Source organism: Rattus norvegicus, chromosome 13 (assembly GCF_021556685.1).
Source record: "Rattus norvegicus strain SHRSP/BbbUtx chromosome 13, alternate assembly SHRSP_T2T, whole genome shotgun sequence".
NCBI lineage: Eukaryota > Metazoa > Chordata > Mammalia > Rodentia > Muridae > Rattus > Rattus norvegicus.
Genome location: NC_141546.1, coordinates 44,154,866 through 44,174,561, shown reverse-complemented (window position 1 = coordinate 44,174,561; position 19,696 = coordinate 44,154,866). Strand labels below are relative to the sequence as shown.

General features: G+C 41.1%; 1 protein-coding gene across 1 annotated transcript in view; it reads right to left on the bottom strand.

The window, feature by feature from the left end:
• The window catches only part of Thsd7b (thrombospondin type 1 domain containing 7B), a 902,908-nt gene that overhangs the window by 54,790 nt on the left and 828,422 nt on the right, over positions 1 to 19,696 (bottom strand).

Here is a 19,696-nt window from a genome sequence, read left to right as displayed (position 1 = left end):
AACTTTCGTGTCAACTTTGTAATTAGTGAGTGCTTACTTCAATTCCCTGAAGAGGATATCAAGAACCTAGAAACTCTCATCCCGGATTACAACTACTTGTAATGTAATCTACACTTTTTATATGTATAGATTATGAAAAGATTATCTAGAAATTAGGATTTGTTTTACTCTTGTGGAGAAAGGGAGGTTTCAGTCACACAAGGGAGCTGGGATGTTCTTCCAGGGCACTGGGAAGATTCATTCATGGAAGATTTAACTGTACTTGGTTATATGTCACCTTGTATCTGTTATAAGTTACAATTTTAAAAAGCTAAGTTACATCTCTTACTATTCTCAGTATAATAAGGTTGCTTGCATTGTGAGATTCGATGGATTCCCATCAATGGTCCCTTTCAAAGTGCCTTGTGTCCCACAGAGTTAATAGATGTCAAGAAAGAAAAGAAAAACAGGACATCCCCTAAATGCATTCAGAGCTCATTGAGCTCAGTGTGCTAAAGGGTTTTTAATCACAGAACTGAACTTTTGGGCACAGTCTTGTATTATGAACTGAAATCTATCCTGTCATTTCTTTCCCCCCAGTAAAAGGACTAGACTACATACCTCAGCTTTCGTTGTGGAAATATGTGACCCAAGAAATGACTGGGTTTGTCACTAGCAGGTCAGGAGAGCATATGTGATAACTCTACTCTTCCCTCCCCAATGTCCACATCTATGATTCATCCTCCCTGCCCTTCCTTTTCTTCAGGGATGTTCAATAGTGACACCAGAATGGTTTTAGAATAACTCACTTAAAAATAGGGTACAGAACTAAACAGAATTCTTAAGAGAGGAATCATGAATAGTTGAGAAGCACTTAGAGAAATGTTGCTCTAAGATCAACAATTGACAAATGGGACTTCATAAAACTGAAAAGCTTCTGTAAGGCAAAAGACACTGTCAATAGAACAAAATAGCAACCCACAGATTGGGAATGATTCTTTAACAACCCTACATCTGATAGAGGGCTAATATGCAAAATATACAAAGAACTCAAGAAGGTAGACTTCAGAAAACCAAATAACCCTATTTAAAAATGGGGTACAGAGCTAAACAAATAATTTTCAACTGAGGAATCTCAATGGCTGAGAGTCAACTAAAGAAATGTTCAACATTCTTAGTCATCAGGGAAATGCAAATCAAAATAACCCTGAGATTCCACCCCACACCAGTCAGAATAGCTAAGATCAAAACTCAGATGCTGGCAAGGATGTAGAGAAAGAGGAATACCCCTCCTTTGTTGGTGCAGTTGCAAGCTGGTACAGCAACTCTGGAAATCAGTCTGGCAGTTACTCAGAAAACTGGACATAGTACTACCTGAGGACCCAGCTATACCATTCCTGAGTATATACCCAAAAGATACTCCAACATATAACAAGGACACATGTCTCACTGTGTCCATAATAGCCTTATTTATGATACCCAGAGGCTGGAAACAGCCCAGAGGTTCCTTAATAGAGGAATGGATATAGAAAATGTACATTTACAACATCATGGAATTCACAGGCAAATGGATGGAACTAGAAAATATCATACTGAGTGAGGTAACTCAGTTACAAAAGAACAAACATGGTATATACTCACTGATAAGTGGATATTAACCAAAAAAAAATACCCAACCAAACAAAAAAACCTCAGAATACTCACGATACAACCCACAGACCATAAGAAACCCAAGAAGGAAGACCAAAATGTGGATGCTCCAGTCCTGCTCAGGAGGAAGAATATAATCTTAGGAGGTAGAGAGAGGGATAGATCTGGGTGGGAGAGAAGAGGGAGAAGCAAAGAGGGCCAGGATCAGATGTGGGAGGAGACTTGGGAGAAGTACAGAGGGTCAGGAATTTGAATGGTGGTGCATAGCAGTGGGGGATTGGGAACTGGGGATGGCCACTAGAAAGTTCCAGATGTCAGAGACCCAAGAGGTTCCTAGGACCCAACATGGATGACATTAGCCAAAATACCTAACAAAGGGAAGATAGAACCTGTAGAGACCATAGTTAGTGGATAGGCATGACCCCTAGGTTGAGGGATGGGGTTACCCAGTAATCTCAAAAATATTAACCCAGAATTGCTCCTGTCAAAAAGAATGTAGGGACAAAGAGTAGAGCAGAGACTGAAGGAAAGCCCACCCAGAGACTGCTCCACCTGGGGACTCATACCCTCTTCAGATACCAAACCCAGACACTATTTCTGATGCCAAGAGTTGCTTGTTTACAGGAGTCTGGTATAACTGTCCCCTGAGAAGTTGGTCCCAGAGTAGGACCAATATAGACGTGGATGCTAGCAGCCAACCATTAAACTGATCATGGGGACCCCAATGGAGGAGTTAGGAGAAGGACTGAAGGAGCTGAAGGGTTTTGGAAGCCCATAGGAAGAACAACAATATCAATCAACCATATCCCCCAAAGCTCCCAGGAACTAAACCACCAACCAAAGAGTACACATGGAGGGACCCATGGCTCCAGCTGCATATGTAGTAAAGGATGACCTTATCTGGCATCAATGGGATGGGAGGCCCTCGGTCCTGTGGAGGCTCAATGACCCAGTGTTAGCAATGCTAGGGCACTGAGGTGAAATTGGACAGGTGGGTTGGGGAGCACTCTCATAGAGGCAAGGGTTATGGGGTATGAGAGAAGGAGTTTGTGGAGGGGAAATTGTGAAGGAGGATAACATTTGAAATGTAAATAAAGAAAATAGTCAATAAAAAAGAAATGTTCAAAGCTCATAGTTATCAGGGAAATAAAAATCAAAACAACTCTGAGGTTCCATCGTGTACCCATCAGAATGGCTATGATAAAAAACTCAAGAGATAGCACAATTTATTGAGATCAGAGCAAGGGAAATACTCCTCTATTGCTGACGGGCGTGCAAACTTGTACAGCCACTTTGGAAATCAATTTATCAGTTTCTCAGAAAACCGGGAAGTTTTATCCCAAGACCCAGCTATTCCATTCCTGGGCATATACCCAAAAGATGCTCGACCATCTCACAAAGACACTTGCTCAACTATGTTCATAGCAGCTTTATTCAGAATAGCCAGAAACTGGAACAACCTAGATGTCCCTCAACTGAAGAATGGATAAAGAAAATGAGGTACATCTACACCACACAATGCTATTCAGCCATTAAAAACAAAAACATCATCAATTCTGCAGGCAGTTGTGTGGATCTTGAGAACAGTATCCTGAGTGAGGCAACCCAGTCCAAAAGGACATGCATAGTATGTACTCATCAACATCATAGCATGATCATAAGGAATGGAGCCAAGGTTCAAACCTTATCAGCCTTGTTAGTCTACACTTAACCATGCCTTCTTGTTCCCTGATTTAATGTATCAAAACTGGCAATTAAACAAAAAAGACAGGCTATAGCATAGAAAATGTGTCATGTACTTAAATGATAATTATTTCATATAACTTTTATTTCTGATATTTATATTCAGTTGTAAAACAAAAAGGCACTCTTAAAGTAAGCTATGGTCAAAGTGTTTACAGGTCATCAATCTAATTAATCATCTTTATCAAAAGAGCCCTCTTGAAGCCTATGATCATTGCTTCCCAACTGTTTCCTTCCCTACATATTTTTTCCTGTTTATTTTCTAAGAACCATTTTCTCTCCACAGTATTTCCCTGCAGAGTAAGAACTGTTTTCTACTTTCTAATACCAGGATTAATTTCACGATAAAGCAACTATTGGATTAAGCTTGTACCTAGGAAACACATTTATTTTCAATTACATGGGATCAAAACTGTAAATGCAATCCCCACATGATTCCTTAGGCATATTCCTTCCCATAAGAAATGTATGTAATTGGTGATTGTACCACTGCAAACTGGACTTAACTGGAGGGAAGATGGAAAGGGGTTTCCCCTACCTCTCCCTGTTTATGTATAGAAGGTCCTCATGCAGGATAGCTTGCCTTTATAGTTAGCCTTTTCAAAGACACAAAAGTGGTTTGAATTCAGTAGAAACTGTATTTTTTTTTATTAACTTGAGTATTTCTTATATACATTTTGAATGTTATTCCCTTTCTCGGTTTCCGGGCAAACATCCCCCTCCCCCGTCCCCTTCCTTATGGGTGTTCCCCTCCCAACCCTCCCCCCATTGCCGCCCTCCCCCCAACAGTCTAGTTCACTGGGGGTTCAGTCTTAGCAGGCAGGGCTTCCCCTTCCACTGGTGCTCTTACTAGGATATTCATTGCTACCTATGAGGTCAGAGTCCAGGGTCAGTCCATGTATAGTCTTTAGGTAGTGGCTTAGTCCCTGGAAGCTCTGGTTGCTTGGCATTGTTGTACATATTGGGTCTCGAGCCCCTTCAAGCTCTTCCAGTTCTTTCTCTGATTCCTTCAACGAAGGTCCTATTCTCAGTTCAGTGGTTTGCTGCTGGCATTTGCCTCTGTATTTGCTGTATTCTGGCTGTGTCTCTCAGGAGCGATCTACATCCGGCTCCTGTCGGTCTGCACTTCTTTGCTTCATCCATCTTGTCTAATTGGGTGGCTGTATATGTATGGGCCACATGTGGGGCAGGCTCTGAATGGGTGTTCCTTCAGTCTCTGTTTTAATCTTTGCCTCTCTCTTCCCTGCCAAGGGTATTCTTGTTCCCCTTTTAAAGAAGGAGTGAAGCATTCACATTTTGATCATCCGTCTTGAGTTTCATGTGTTCTAGGCATCTAGGGTAATTCAAGCATTTGGGCTAATAGCCACTTATCAATGAGTGCATACCATGTGTGCTTTTCTGTGATTGGGTTACCTCACTCAGGATGATATTTTCCAGTTCCAAACATTTGCCCACGAATTTCATAAAGTCATTGTTTTTGATAGCTGAGTAATATTCCATTGTATAGATGTACCACATTTTCTGTATCCATTCCTCTGTTGAAGGGCATCTGGGTTCTTTCCAGCTTCTGGCTCTTATAAATAAGGCTGCTATGAACATAGTGGAGCACGTGTCTTTTTTATATGTTGGGGCATCTTTTGGGTATTTGCCCAAGAGAGGTATAGCTGGATCCTCAGGCAGTTCAATGTCCAATTTTCTGAGGAACCTCCAGACTGATTTCTAGAATGGTTGTACCAGTGTGCAACCCCACCAACAATGGAGGAGTGTTCCTCTTTCTCCGCATCCTCGCCAGCATTTGCTGTCACCTGAGTTTTTGATCTTAGCCATTCTCACTGGTGTGAGGTGAAATCTCAGAGTTGTTTTGATTTGCATTTCCCTTATGACTAAAGATGTTGAACATTTCTTTAGGTGTTTCTCAGCCATTTGGCATTCCTTAGCTGTGAATTGTTTGTTTAGCTCTGAACCCCATTTTTTAATAGGGTTATTTGTCTCCCTGCAGTCTAACTTCTTGAGTTCTTTGTATATTTTGGATATAAGGCCTCTATCTGTTGTAGGATTGGTAAAGATCTTTTCCCAATCTGTTGGTTGCCGTTTTGTCCTAACCACAGTGTCCTTTGCCTTACAGAAGCTTTGCAGTTTTATGAGATCCCATTTGTCGATTCTTGATCTTAGAGCATAAGCCATTGGTGTTTTGTTCAGGAAATTTTTTCCAGTGCCCATGTGTTCCAGATGCTTCCCTAGTTTTTCTTCTATTAGTTTGAGTGTGTCTGGTTTGATGTGGAGGTCCTTGATCCACTTGGACTTAAGCTTTGTACAGGGTGATAAGCATGGATCGATCTGCATTCTTCTACATGTTGACCTCCAGTTGAACCAGCACCATTTGTTGAAAATGCTATCTTTTTTCCATTGGATGGTTTTGGCTCCTTTGTCAAAAATCAAGTGACCATAGGTGTGTGGGTTCATTTCTGGGTCTTCAATTCTATTCCATTGGTCTATCTGTCTGTCTCTGTACCAATACCATGCAGTTTTTATCACTATTGCTCTGTAATACTGCTTGAGTTCAGGGATAGTGATTCCCCCTGAAGTCCCTGAGTATTTGAGTTTGGATCCTTTTTTTCAGGTGGAATTCTCTCTGGTGATGCCAGGCAGTCTTGTGATGTACAATTTCAGCCTGTTCTGCAGTCACACAGAGAGTCCAGTGCTGTACAGTAAAGAGTGTTAATGAGATATGATCTTCATAGGTACGTTTTCCACCCCTTTTCTAGAAGCAGACAATGGGCACTGAACCCAGGGCACTGAATCCTGATGTATGCTTTGCAAGTCCTTTACAGCTGATTTATATTTAAGTTCCTAGAAAAGTTATGGTCCTATTTCACAGACTATGAAGAAGAGTTAAAACTTAAAACTTCAGAGAGATCTGGTACATTCTGGGTGGTATGAACATGGAAACTTACTAAAAAATATACATAGATAAAGGTGGTTTATATGGTGTTATCCTATAATGGAAAGACAGTCTCATAACTAAATACCACTTGCTAGCAATAAAACCCCCAGTGCCAGCAATTGATCCCCTCATTTTGAGTTGTTGGCCAAAGAGTTTCCTTAATTTCTCCAAACACTTTTGTCTGTGTTCTTGGTTGCTCTTGAGAACTTGACAAATATTTGAGTCACACATAGACCATGGAAAATCAGTCAAGGATTCATGGAAATGTCATCCATACTGGCTAGCTTCCATAATACTGGAAGATGCTGTGCCTACTACCAGATGAGAAAACTCTCATTGGTCTCACCCAGCTATAAGACCTATTAGATAGAATAAGAGTTGGGAGATCATAGAAACTATAGGGATCAAGGATACCACAAGAAAACTCACAGAATCAATGAACTTGGACCCATAGAGCTCACCCAAACTGAACAGACAAATGGAGTCTGCATGGGATTGACCTAGACTCGCTGCGTATTTGTTACAGTTGTGTAGCTTGGTCTTTTTGTAGGACTCCCAGCAGTGTGAGCAGAGGCTATCTCTGACACTTCTGTCTGCTTTGCGGACTCTTTTCTACATAATAAGTTGCCGTGTCCAGCCTTAATACAGGGAGGTGCCTAGCCTTACCGCAACTTGATATGCCATGTTTGGTTGATATCCGTGGGAGGTCTTTCCTTTTCTGAAGAGAAACAGAGGGGGAGTGGATGGGTCAGGGGCAGAGGGGAGGTGGGCATGAAATCCCACCACCTAGATGAGGGGGTACCGTCTGGGAAAGGGAGTCAATTTTTTCACATTAGTTCCTGTCTTCTGGTTCCTGCCTTGAGTTCCTGACTTGAAGACCATTAATGATGCATTATAGCCTAGAGTTGCATGGTGAGATAAACTCTTTTCTCCCCAAGTTAGTTTTGGTAAGCTCTCATTTGCCACAGAATGCAAATGAGAACAATAGGGGGCTTTTTGTACGGACACTGGAAATACAGGAAGGAGGAGAGACAATAGTGACAAGAATGCACTGGGGCACCATCCCAACAGCAAGCAAATCACTACGAAGCAGGAGGGAGAACCTAGGGATAGCAGTGAGGAAGGCTTGCTGCTACGTTTGTATAGTCCACAGTTCATAAAAGATGCTCACACCTAGAGACCTGGCTTGTCAGATTTAGAGTTAATTGGAAGGAGGAATGCCAGATACATGCCTCAGCATAATGGGACTGACAAGAACACGGCAGGAGCTATGATCTAATCAAGATGATATAATGTTCCTTAGAAGACTTCCTTGGCCAGTTGCTAAGAGGGAGCTAGGAAAATGCATAAATATCAATTGAGTTTTGCCTAGCTAAGGTGTTTGAGTGAGGATTTTATAATGCTCAGGGACATCCCCACATAGTCTTTCTGGGCTGTATTTTAGGATACTGAGGAAGGGGGACAGCATGTATTTGAATCCAATCATAAGCTCTGGAACACACAAGTGATGGATGGCATATCCAATCACAGAGCTTTAAGCTGTCAGCTGTTCATGTTACAGTTGGTGCTTAGGGACAAAGAAAACAAAACAACTTTGTCAGGATCCAAAATATTGGCCTGAATTCTTCGAAAATGTCAAAGACTTCTTGTTGAAAGATAAAAAAGAGAGTGAAGAGATTAAAGAGATACTGTCAGCAAATGCTGGAAAGTAGATGCTCTCAGAGTGTGGGTCTTATACTCAGATATTACAAATGCTGTGCAGTTATTATGGAGGGGAATGGGGACACGGAAGCCTGGCCCACAGATCAGCTGCAGGTAGAAGAACATCATTCTCACAGGCTTTGCAATTCTTCACTCTCTGTGCCTACCTTAGAGAATATTCTTCCACTTAGGAATGCTTGCTGCATGTAATCACTGAAGGGTGAGAGGGATGTTGGCTGCAACATACACTCGAATGGTTCCGCAATGAAAACATTATACATATGTATACCCATATGGGTAGAGGATATGGAAGGGGGAGGCATGTGTACTAAATGTAAATATTTGCGTTGCAATCTTGTGTCAATTTGTATATGAGATAATCCTTTTCCGATGATAGTGAAACAAGTGTCTATGGCACCAAGCCCTATGTTTGGGAGACAGTGATGGATGAGGATAGAGCACAGACGAGTCATTATCTGTTTTCCATCGGGATGGTTCTCAGGTAGTAATTGCTATTTCAATTGAGACTAACAAAACCCTTTGTCTCAATCCCAGTCATCCCTCCCTTCCTCCTCCTCCTCCTCTTCCTCTTCTTCTTCCTCCTCCTCCTCCTCCCCCAGCCATGTGACAGTTTCTCTTCCTTCACTCAACCTTAACCTTTCAGAGACAGTCTGTCAGAATAGTCAATGCAGCACTTCAAGTCTTCTGCCTGTGAGTGCTGTCTGGAATCCAAAACCTCTCAGAATGTAGGACAGCTGGGTCTCTCACCTGACACCACAAAAGTACAAAGTGGGGGCTTCCCCATAATCTTTTATTTTAATGTCTGTGCCTCTTTGCTTCCTATACCTTGCCATATGCAAGGGAGAAAAATATAGACTGTGTAACCCTAGGCTTTTCCATCTGTGCCCAAGTTCCTGAATAATGACTTGCAGGCTTATTATTTGGTAATAAATGCCTGAGCCTTCAGCTCTGGCTTGTTCCCATAGCGCATAGCTCAATTAGCCCATTTAAACTAGTGTAAGTTCTGTCACATGCCCGGTTACCTGTTCCCAGCTTTATATGTCCATCTCCTTAGAGTCCAGGTAGCAAATCTCCTGCCTCTGACTATCTCCCAGAGTCCCAATCTCTCTACAGGAATTCTATTTACTACTTCCTGGCTTTTGCTAATAAGCCATCAGCTTTTAATTGACAGATGTTTCCACACAACTGTTATTCCTACAAGATTAGGTCTCCCTTACTTGTTCTCTTCCATGAGAAACGAGCTCTCCACTCTCAGATAACTCTCATCCTTGGTTGGCCAGAGGCATCAGATCTGCTCATGAAAGGTTTATTCAGCTGTACACATGGCCTAGTATCACTGAGGTCCCACACAAGCTCAGACCTATTGGGTTTGTTCTGGTCACTATACTGCTACAAGCTCTCATCCATCCCCACTGCATCCTTCTCACCTGTATTTTCTTCCTCTCCACTACTTTCTCTACCTCGCATAATTTGCTCACCTCTCAGGTTCTCTCCTCAAAGATGAAAAGTCATTGACCCTCACAGGAATTAGGGAAATTGTTGATCAACATAGGCTCTCTCAGAATGCTTTTCTTTTCCTCTTTGACACCTACTCTGAGAACCTGGATTGGAACTTTCTGCACTCCTGACTGGACCTCAGTTTCCTAAGGCATAGACTCATTATCTCTACACGGTAAATGAAGAGTTGATTGGCAGTTCTTTATTTTTGTACATGTGCACCAGGTGCCACCAATCTATCCTGGCATTTTAGAAGATTTCTGACTTACTGAAGTTGTGGTGGTGTCATACCTAAATGTCCACATGGAATCAGAAGAGGGAGAAGGGGACTGAAGCCCATGTGGCTTGTCTCTGAAACTCAAACACTTCACGTGACTGTTTACTCAGCTGTGCTAAGACTTAACACACACCTTTTATCACAGAAATATGCATGGGGAAAGGGCAAAGGTCCTTTTATTTAGGATCTTCTAAGTAGGGAAAACAATATTATAAGTAGAATGATGTTCTCTACGGAACCTATTCTTATAAGGTAATATTAAGGTAAAACCAACCACAGCATGAGAATTCATAAGCATTTTCAGAATCATTTTCCACTTCTGTAAATTAAAAAAAATAGCCAGAAGTAGGGTCTCATTTCTGTTAGCGTAACACATGAGAGACCCAGGCAGGAGAACAGCTACAAGCTCCAGAGTATGCATTCCATGGCCTGGGCTACATTCTGACAACTTGTCCCAAACAAGCAAGCAAGCAAGCAAGCAAGCAAACAAACAAACATAAATAAAAGTGCCCTAAATACAAATTCACAGAACTAAGGAATACTAAGGTATGATCAATTTAATATATCCAAATATATTATTCTTTAAGAAAATGTAATTAGCTTGAAGTTATTCTGTTCTGTTTTTATTTTCTTTTTTATTTATTTCTTTTTACACTCCAGATTTTATTTCCCTCCTGGTCCACCCTCTGATTGTTCCTCCTCCCTGCCCCCAACCTTGTTTCTACAAGGATGTCCCCATCCTTCCTCACCCTACCAGACCTCTAAACTTTCTGGGGTCTCCAGTCTCTTGAGGGTTAGGTGCATCTTCTCTGATTGAACCCAGACCTGGGAATCCTCTGCTAAATATGTGTTGGGGGCCTCATTTCAGCTGGTGTATGCTACTTGGTTGGTGATCCAGTGTCTGAGAGATCTTGGGGGTCCAGGTTAATTGAAATTGCTGGGCCTGCTCAGTGTAACAAGCTGAAAAGGATGCTAAGATTTGGTAATGAAATCTGTACAAAAAGAATCAAAGACCGAGGTGCCCACCATCGGCCATCAGCCCCGCCATTTTATGTGTCGGTTTCCTGTCAGCTGGGATGTGTATCCACATTCCTTCCCATATTAACCAACTTTGGGGATTGAAATGATATGAGAAGCACATGTAAGTCTCATAGGATAGAGAATGACCTTCATGTGCTCTCACTCCATGGTTAAAATTCAAAGTGATAGCCTGGCCTTTTCTTCTTGGGCATGAAGCAGACATTTGAGATGAAATAGAAAGTGGATTACAGATCACACTTTCAGGTTTAAAACCAACAATACACATTGCATTTTGGCACTAGGGCTTTAATAATAGCCACCATAATCGTGAAATAACATTGCCGGTGAGGACAGATACCAGAGAGTTTGGAAAGAAATTGTCATATAGAAATTTTAAATTTGTGTATTTTAGGGGATGGAGAGATGTCTTGAAAGCTAAGAACACTTGTCTTCTTGCAGAGAACTTGGAGGATGCTAGGTTTAGTTCTTAGCATCTACAGGGTTGCTGTAACAGTCTCTATATAACAGGCTATAACTCCAGTTTCAGGGAACCAGATACCTCATCTCGCCTCTTTGGGCACTGCATGTGATTCACAGACATACACGCAGGAAACACATACATACATATACATACATATGAACTAAACATAAATGGAGCAAATCTTTTAAACAACTGTATTTTCACTCTTTTATAAACTTGCCTAGAAACTTGTATGTGCTTGCAGGAAGCTATGAGCAGGTCGCAATACTTACACTATTATTGAGTTTGATTTCCTAGATTTGTTTTGAAATTTGGGAAGGTGATTTTGTTTTCCTTTTATTTAAAGGTTTGGATGTGCTATGTAGCTAGGGCTAACCTAGATTTAATATACTACTAGGCTACTCTGAAGTATGCTATCCTGCCTTAGTCACCCAAGCCTTGAGATTATAGATGTATGTTACCACGCATGGCTACAAACACTCTATAATACTTATATAATTTCAAGTAAAATCATACCTGTTTTCCCCTTTTTATCATACAGTACATTCTGACTTTATCTTTCCCTCCCTCCGCTCCTCCCTGTACCTCCTTCTGTTTTCCCCACATCCACTGCTCCTCTGTTTCCCTTCAGAAAAGAGCACGCTCCAAAGAATATAAACTAATCGTGGCAAAACAAGATATAATAAGACTAGGCACTAAAAGTAGGTGTTATATTCTATTTTATAAACTGAGCTCTTATAGTGTTAGCCTAACCTGTCAATGCCATTTAGTGTAATAAACAGAAGACACAAAGAATCAAGACATCCTATCCCACTGTCTTCTTGGATGCCAAGTACCACATTCAGCACTGCCTCAAAGCGCCTGCTCTGTGTTAATTGTAATCACTTCATTATTAAAAATTATAGATACTGATTTTTCAGGCTGCAGTCTTACTAAATAGGAGAATCAACTCTTTGAAGTACAGTGTTTAATGACGTAGATATTTATATGTCCAAAGTTTGCTACAAAGGTTGCAGATTCAAAGATAAAGTCTTAGCATACTGTGGTTTCAAAGTGATCATTCACAGCTATCTATATCTTAAAAACTAACAGAAAGACAGACAGACATACAGGCAGACAAAAAAGTTTCCTCTCTCTAGGAATTCTTTGCATCTGAATTACCTTTCTTTCTCTCTGGTACTAGGGACAGAAGCCAGGTGCTCCTGCCTTCTAAGCTCCTGTTCTGTCTCTGTCTCTCTTCTCTCCCCCGAGTTTCAGTTACTTCACTCCTAAGCACTCTGCACTGTCACCAAGGATATGGAGATGGAGTGAGAGAAGTGTGGGGCCATGTTGAATAGCACAAGTCCTTCTACAGTTATGAAGTGACATTTCCCAGGTTGCTCTTGGGAAGGTGCAGGTTGGTGAGGACTAAGCTTTGGGCTACAGCTCAGGAAAGCACCACCTGAACGAAGGCTCAGAGCCACATAGGATCGACTCATCATATTTATACAGAGGTCAGAGCAAGTCAATAAAACACCACCACAAATGAATAGAAATTAGTGGGGCACTAAGTAGAGATGATGAGACATTGGGATCTATCTAAAGGGGTGATGATGCAGAAATTTCTAGTTTCTTTGGAGACTCAGTTGTGTAACGCAGTGTTTTTCTGGAATCTGTCTTATTAGAGGATGTTTTGCTGAAGCAGGCATGTGAGAGGATATTTTGCTGAAGCAGACATGTGAGAGGATATTTTGCTGAAGCAGACACTTGAGGGAACTCATGCTGTTTGGAAAGAATATAAGTAAACCCAACAGACAGGGAAGGGTGCTCTTGCATTGGTTCTCCTTGCAGCGCTTTGCTGGTCTTCCCCGATCTTCTCTTGTTGTGATTTCACAGAACAAAACATACCAAAAGTCATGGTATTTCAGCATCTTCTTGCCACTCCTGTGAACTTGTGCCAATCTGGCAGAGTCTCACAATTTCTTCTGAGACTACTTCTGCTACTGATTCATGTTTGATGTTCTAGACTGGACTGCTGCTATCCTAACATTGAAGATTGGAATTGCCCCCAAATTACAACTTCTAAACAGGTCTTCATCTCCCTTGTCCTATTAACTATCTTTCTCCCCTACCTTTGGTTGTTCACTAGAAGGGAGGTTGAAGCATTTCCAAACCCTTTCTAAAGTAGGTTTCAAAAAAATCTAACCCTACAGAGTGATGCCAGCAGAAGCAGGATCTCATGGTATGAGAAGTGCCTGGAGCCACCTCCCCAGCCCCACCTCCACCGCCCCTGCACAATACAACAAGCCTTCTCTCCTTCCTGTCCATGTAGCCCAGAAACAGCATGGATGAGCATTGGAATGGTTTTCCCTCAAGAAGCTTAAAATGAGTGTTCTCTAAAGCTAGAAGCTCCAAATAATCAGACCACTATACTTAGGAGAGAGCAGCCCTCTACAGGGTTTGAGACCAAAACCCAGCTAACAGGTGTGAACTTCAGAGCACTCAATTGCATAGAAAGGGAGAGTTTGCATCAAATTATAATCGCTTACTACATTTGCGAATAGGTGAATGTTAGGGAACACAGATGTATGCTTTTGAATTAGACTTAATTTCAAATATTGGATCTGAAGCTTAAAGTATCCTCTTTGATTTGTTATTTTACTTCTGTGTCATTCCCCTTATGTACCAATAAAGAAAGGAACTAAACATGCCTTAAAATAATATATGCATTCTTGGGCAGAGCAGAAGACATGACTTTTGATTTAAAAGACACATTGGTATGAGAAGTGCCTGAGATTCTTTCAAAATTGAATGCTCATCTTGCCTCTGACAAAGACTTACACCTAGTGAAATGGATAGTGAATGGAGAGCAAAATGTGCCCATGCTGATTCCTGAAAAACAAGTGGTGTGTGTGTGTGTGTGTGTGTGTGTGTGTGTGTGTGTGTGTGTGTGTTTGTGTGTGTGTGTGTGTTTGTGTGTGTGTGTGTGTGTGTGTGTGTGTGTGTGTGTGTGTAGGGGACTGTCATAGCTGTGTATGTATGTGGATGAGAGGAAGGCAAAGAAAGCGGCATAAGGGGAGAAAGGACAGTTAGAGGAGAATACAAAGACCAATCAGGAAGCCAAGAGCATTGGGACATTGTCACTCTCTGTTGCCAAAGCCTGGTGGAAATTTCTGGGTGTTCCAATGACAGCTTGGCAGAAAGAAGAAAGAAAAATGCTTGGAGGGTAAGGCAGCCATGTGCACTGAGAGTAAGCCATATGCTTTCTGGGTTTGGTTGAGCCTTTCTTGTTATACGCTGAATTATGTAGCTTTTATTAAGGAAGCACTGCTTTATAGAAACATTCAAAAATTTTTTTCTTTAGCTAGATACTTGTCAAAATTCTATGAAGAGAGGGAGAGGGAAGGAACAGGAGAGCATTCTGTAAGGTTTTCTTTAGAGGGTTGCAAATCACAGGGTTATGAGTTAGACAGATATTTACAAGCTTGGCCCAGACAGAGTAGAGTAATCTATAAATGCTATTCAAGTGATTTACAGAAGGACCGTTCTAGAGCATTCACAGTGTCTGGAAATGTATTTAATTTATTCTCAGGGCTGCACATTTGCATTATTCACAACAAGCCATTTACAGGGAAATGTGCCGCCCTTAAACTAAAGTGTCTCTAGTGGGTTTGGAACAGTTGTAACTGTCTAATAAATGCTTCCATCCCCACTTACTGTACAAGCCAACGTAAATGTTCACCAGCAGTTCTATGGGCTGGGGGAAGGGTCTGAGGCACATGGCTGAAGACTGCGTCCTGAATGATAAAGGACCTGAGTGATGGAGAGCACATCTTCCTTGGGGAAGCATGAAGGCTTTGCAGAAGCATGAGGAGGAAGCTGCGCTTTAGCCCAGATCTTATTCTGTAGACTTTTCAGCTATAGATGCTGATTCAAACTTTTGAGGCACTAACAAGTAGGATATTCTGAAAAAGTTGGCTCAGTAGTACCATTGAACAAATGTGCATTCTGCTGGCCCTCAGGATAAAAAAATAATCACGTTCTTGGCTTTGGCACATTGTTATAAAACTACTCATCTGTGCTCCTCGGGAACGATAGGTTCCTATGAAAGAGAGCAAAGGACTGGAGGAGACTGGTCCCCTACACAGGCTTGAATTTTGAATATCTGGTCTTCTTCTGGTGGTACTCTTCCAGGAGGCTGTGGGACACTAGGAGAAGGAAGCTCACTGGAGGAAGTAAATCACTGGAGACAGACTTTGGGGTCTTCAATGCCAGTTCCACTTCCTGTCTCCTCTGATTCCTGACTGGGGGCCAGCTTTTGCTGCTATGACTCTCCTGATGGGCTGGGTTGAATCCCCTTGGAACTGAGTCTCATTATATCTGTCAACCTTTGGGTGAGAAAATAACTGACACACTAAGGAAAGAGAGTAAGTGGATGAGCGATGGAGGGAAGTGGGGAGGGACCTCCAAGCTAAAGAACCAGTCGTTTTTGTGCTCCGTTGTCCACACATCCCAGGAAGCACTTAAGTAGAAAGCACTAAATAACTGTGCTTTGAACTTGCCTGCGTGGGAATCATAGCCATATGCTGTCCCACCAGGCTGTGATTCTAGTGGTTCATATCTTAATAGTAAACAGTGTAAGCTCAATTAGATTAAATTAGAAGCAACAAAACTGGGAGTCCTTTCCAATCTTCCCCCAGGCTACTGTGTAGAATATATTTCCTTTCTACACATTCAGATGACTGTGTTTTCCCAAAGAGAATCATATGTGGAACCAGACATTTTACTATCTGCTTGTCCTTTGTCCCGGGAGCCTCCAGTTGCTGGCTATATGTTCTCTTGGACATAGGTTCCTGCAATATTTTCAGGGCTCTCCATGCTGGCTCTTGGTATCACATCCAGGTGAGTCTTGCTACCTGCACAGCAGATGCTGTTCTGAAGAAGAGCCTGAGTTGTCTGGCTCACTGAACCTTTTGGGTAAGAGAGTCTGACCTCTATTTCAGATAGCCAGGGCCTGCCCTCTGCCCTAATGGACATAGGAATGAAGAAATCCTAACTCGGTTATATAGGACTTTGACACTATAGGAGGAATCTTATGATTCTTAATTTCATTATAACATGATAGTTCTGGACTATTTTCACATTCAGTTCGATTATCCATAGGTACAATCATTTTTATTATAATAATGTAGCAGCATGCTATTTCTCAAGAGTAAGGAAACCGGAAATGTTATTTTTAAGTCACACATCACAAACTATCCCACATGTCATAAAATATGATAAATATTTCTGAAATATTAATGAATTAACAGCCACTATGTCCTAATATTCCACTATTTACAGCAAAGCATTTAGCAGCCCCAACTGATATGTAGTTATTTTCTTTCAGGACCTCATGAGAAATCCTTGAAAGTAACTTGACGGGTACAGTCACAAAAAAGCAATGGTGCTGAACAATTCACTGTCATTAGACCCCAGTAATCAGAACCTTGAAGAAGAAGAAAGGAGAAGGATGGCGAAGAGAAGGGGGAACTGGAGAAGAGAAGAAAGAAAAATAAGTCCTGGGTAGTGGATCACTGCTACAGTTATAGCATTCAAGAAGTTGAAATAGTATTCCCTGACTATGAGGCCAGCCTGGTCTACATATTTGTTTCTAGGCTAGCCTGGGCTACAGAATGAGATTCTATCAAAAATAAAAGACAAAAATAAAGAAAAATAAAGTATTTACTGATTCACATTGGGACTCCTAGCACTACTTTTGCATTAATTCAATTTGTGCGCTGGTTAATTTGATTGAAGTCATTTTACTTCTGTGTATGATAAGCCACAGATATAATTGCTTGGTATTTGATCAGAGGATGCTTACCCACAATTATAACATTTTCGTTTCAGGAGCAATCTAAGTGAAGTGTAATTGAAAACCTTTAATAGAAATTTTTACAAAGCTCACTGATGATTTCAAAACACATGCAACATCTTTATACTGACAACACGAAAATGATTCCTTAATCTGCCATTCGAGGTCTTTGTTATCTGTTCCAATGTAAGTGATTTTGGCTGCTTATTAAGAGCTGTACTCTTCACTGGTGAGACAATCCCAGGCTGCCTCTGGGGTTGGGCTGTGCTGATTTCCTGTGTGTTCTCTATTCTTGTAAGGTAACAGCTGTTGGTCAGGTATCTTCGGGCATCTCTAAAGTATTTTATTGTTTTCTTTATAACTCGGTAACCTGTTGAGCCTCCTCTCTGCTCCTTTGCACGATTTGCATTTTCTTCATTGAGATACCAATTATTTAAGGATGAGTAATTAATTTAATAAATAATGACCCCCAAACAACTCAAGTTTATTTTCTATTCAAAACGATAATTGAGTATTCCCCAAACTTAAGGTTCAGCATAGTAAACGAGGAATTAAACTTCTGAGATGTATAGTCAAAAAAGTTTGAACCTAAACTGAACTTGACTAAGAGTTGCATAAACAAAACAGCCAAATTGCAGAAAACCAGGAATACATTTTTATGTGTGTCTCCCCGTTCCTGCCTCCTTGGGAAAACATTTACCTTTAGGTGCCTAGTTGTCCATATGCTAAAAATGTGATGGACATTGGGCATTTTGGCATTACTGTCTGCAGGAAGACACGGGGAGAGTGGAGAGGCTTTGAAAGATGGAAATACAATGAAGAGAAATCATTTTCATGTGTTTTGTAACAACAGACAGCCACGTCGAGATTGATAGGTGAAGCAGAAGTAGAGCAAAGAGAAGGTTTGACTTTCAAGGCCATGTACACATTAGCATTGTGAAATATCACAAAGGAATGAGTCCGTCTGAAAGGCTGGAAAGATGTTCCCACAGCATAATTTTTGCATTAGTAAATCTAACACAATGGTGATATATAAGGTTAGTGCTTTAAAGTCAATTGAATGCCTGCACGGTTTGCGTCCACAATGAGGAAATGAAAATAGCAATGCAATTTTACCTGCAGCAATATTAAAAACATGCGAAAACAGTAATAAATTAGAAGATACACGGCCTCTGTAGTGAAAGCTACAAAGTACTGCTAAAAGACCCTGGCAACAGCATTCCACACCGTGTGCTATTTATAAGATAGTAGTCTTGTCAACATTGATCTATAGACTCTATGTGCTATCCATTAAAACTCAATAAATTTATTGTAAAACATTACCACATCGACTCTAAAATTTCTCTGAAATGCAGATGCATAATAGTTATGATACACTTGAAGAATTAAAAAAACGGATAATTCCGATCATTGGCCTTTGAGACACTCTGAGACTCCAGTGATTAAAGCAGTGTCATATTAGTATGGATGAGTAATCAATCAATGGATTAGGAAGAGTCCATTTGTAAGTACTTGGTTGATAGTCCCTGAAGGTAACATTGTAATTGGAGGATCCTGTCAAATGATGCTAGAGAAAATGGCTGTTTGAGAACATGGAGTCATGAACCTATGGAAGATATAAGATATGCTTGGAGGCTCGTCAGAGCCTTCGGATGTTTCCACAGTTCTGAGCATCTTTTGTGTGTCTCTGCCTGACTTGTTGCTGCTGACCTGTGCCCAAGTCTGTCCAGTGATTGCCGCAGGAGCTAATCCCATCCTTCAGAACATATTTGAAAGTACTTACTAGATTTACCAGCTACCTCAGCATGGTCATGACCAATCAAGTGCTACAGGAGTCAGCTGACTTTCCCCCTAGGAGGTAGAATTCTGTGGTGTGATGATGGCTCTGAGATGCTGTCAGAATCACAGTCCATCTAGGACTTATCTGAAATTTTGACTTCATTTCATTTCTTCCTAATTTATCTCTGTCCATGTTTTATCTGGGCATTGTGAACATTTCCTATATACATAATTCATAGTGGATTGTTAGCTCAAGATATCTTGGAAGAACTTAACCAGTACAAACACATATATACACATAAACACACATGTGTGAGTGCACGTGCACATACACACACACACATAGACACACACACACATATATAGACATGCACAGGCATACTCATACATGCACACACACATAGACACAAATAAAGATACACATACACGCACATGAGCACACACAGTATACACACACTGAACACAAATGAGTGCATGACTTGAACCACAGATCTGAATATGTAAACTCAGTCTACAAAACATAAAGAAACATGGAATGATGTTTTCATGGCCTAAGGAAAATACTTCTTCAGACAAAGTTTACATTCAGTATAAAGTAAAACAGAGCATTTGGCATCAATAAAACTAATATTGTCTAACAAAGCAAAACAGTGTTGAAAGTAAGAGAAGCTAAAGCCTGTTAAAAAACACTGTTAAATGCCAACCAACCAGAGCTTCTAGGGACTAAGCCACTACCCAAAGACCATACATGGACTGACTCTGGGCTCC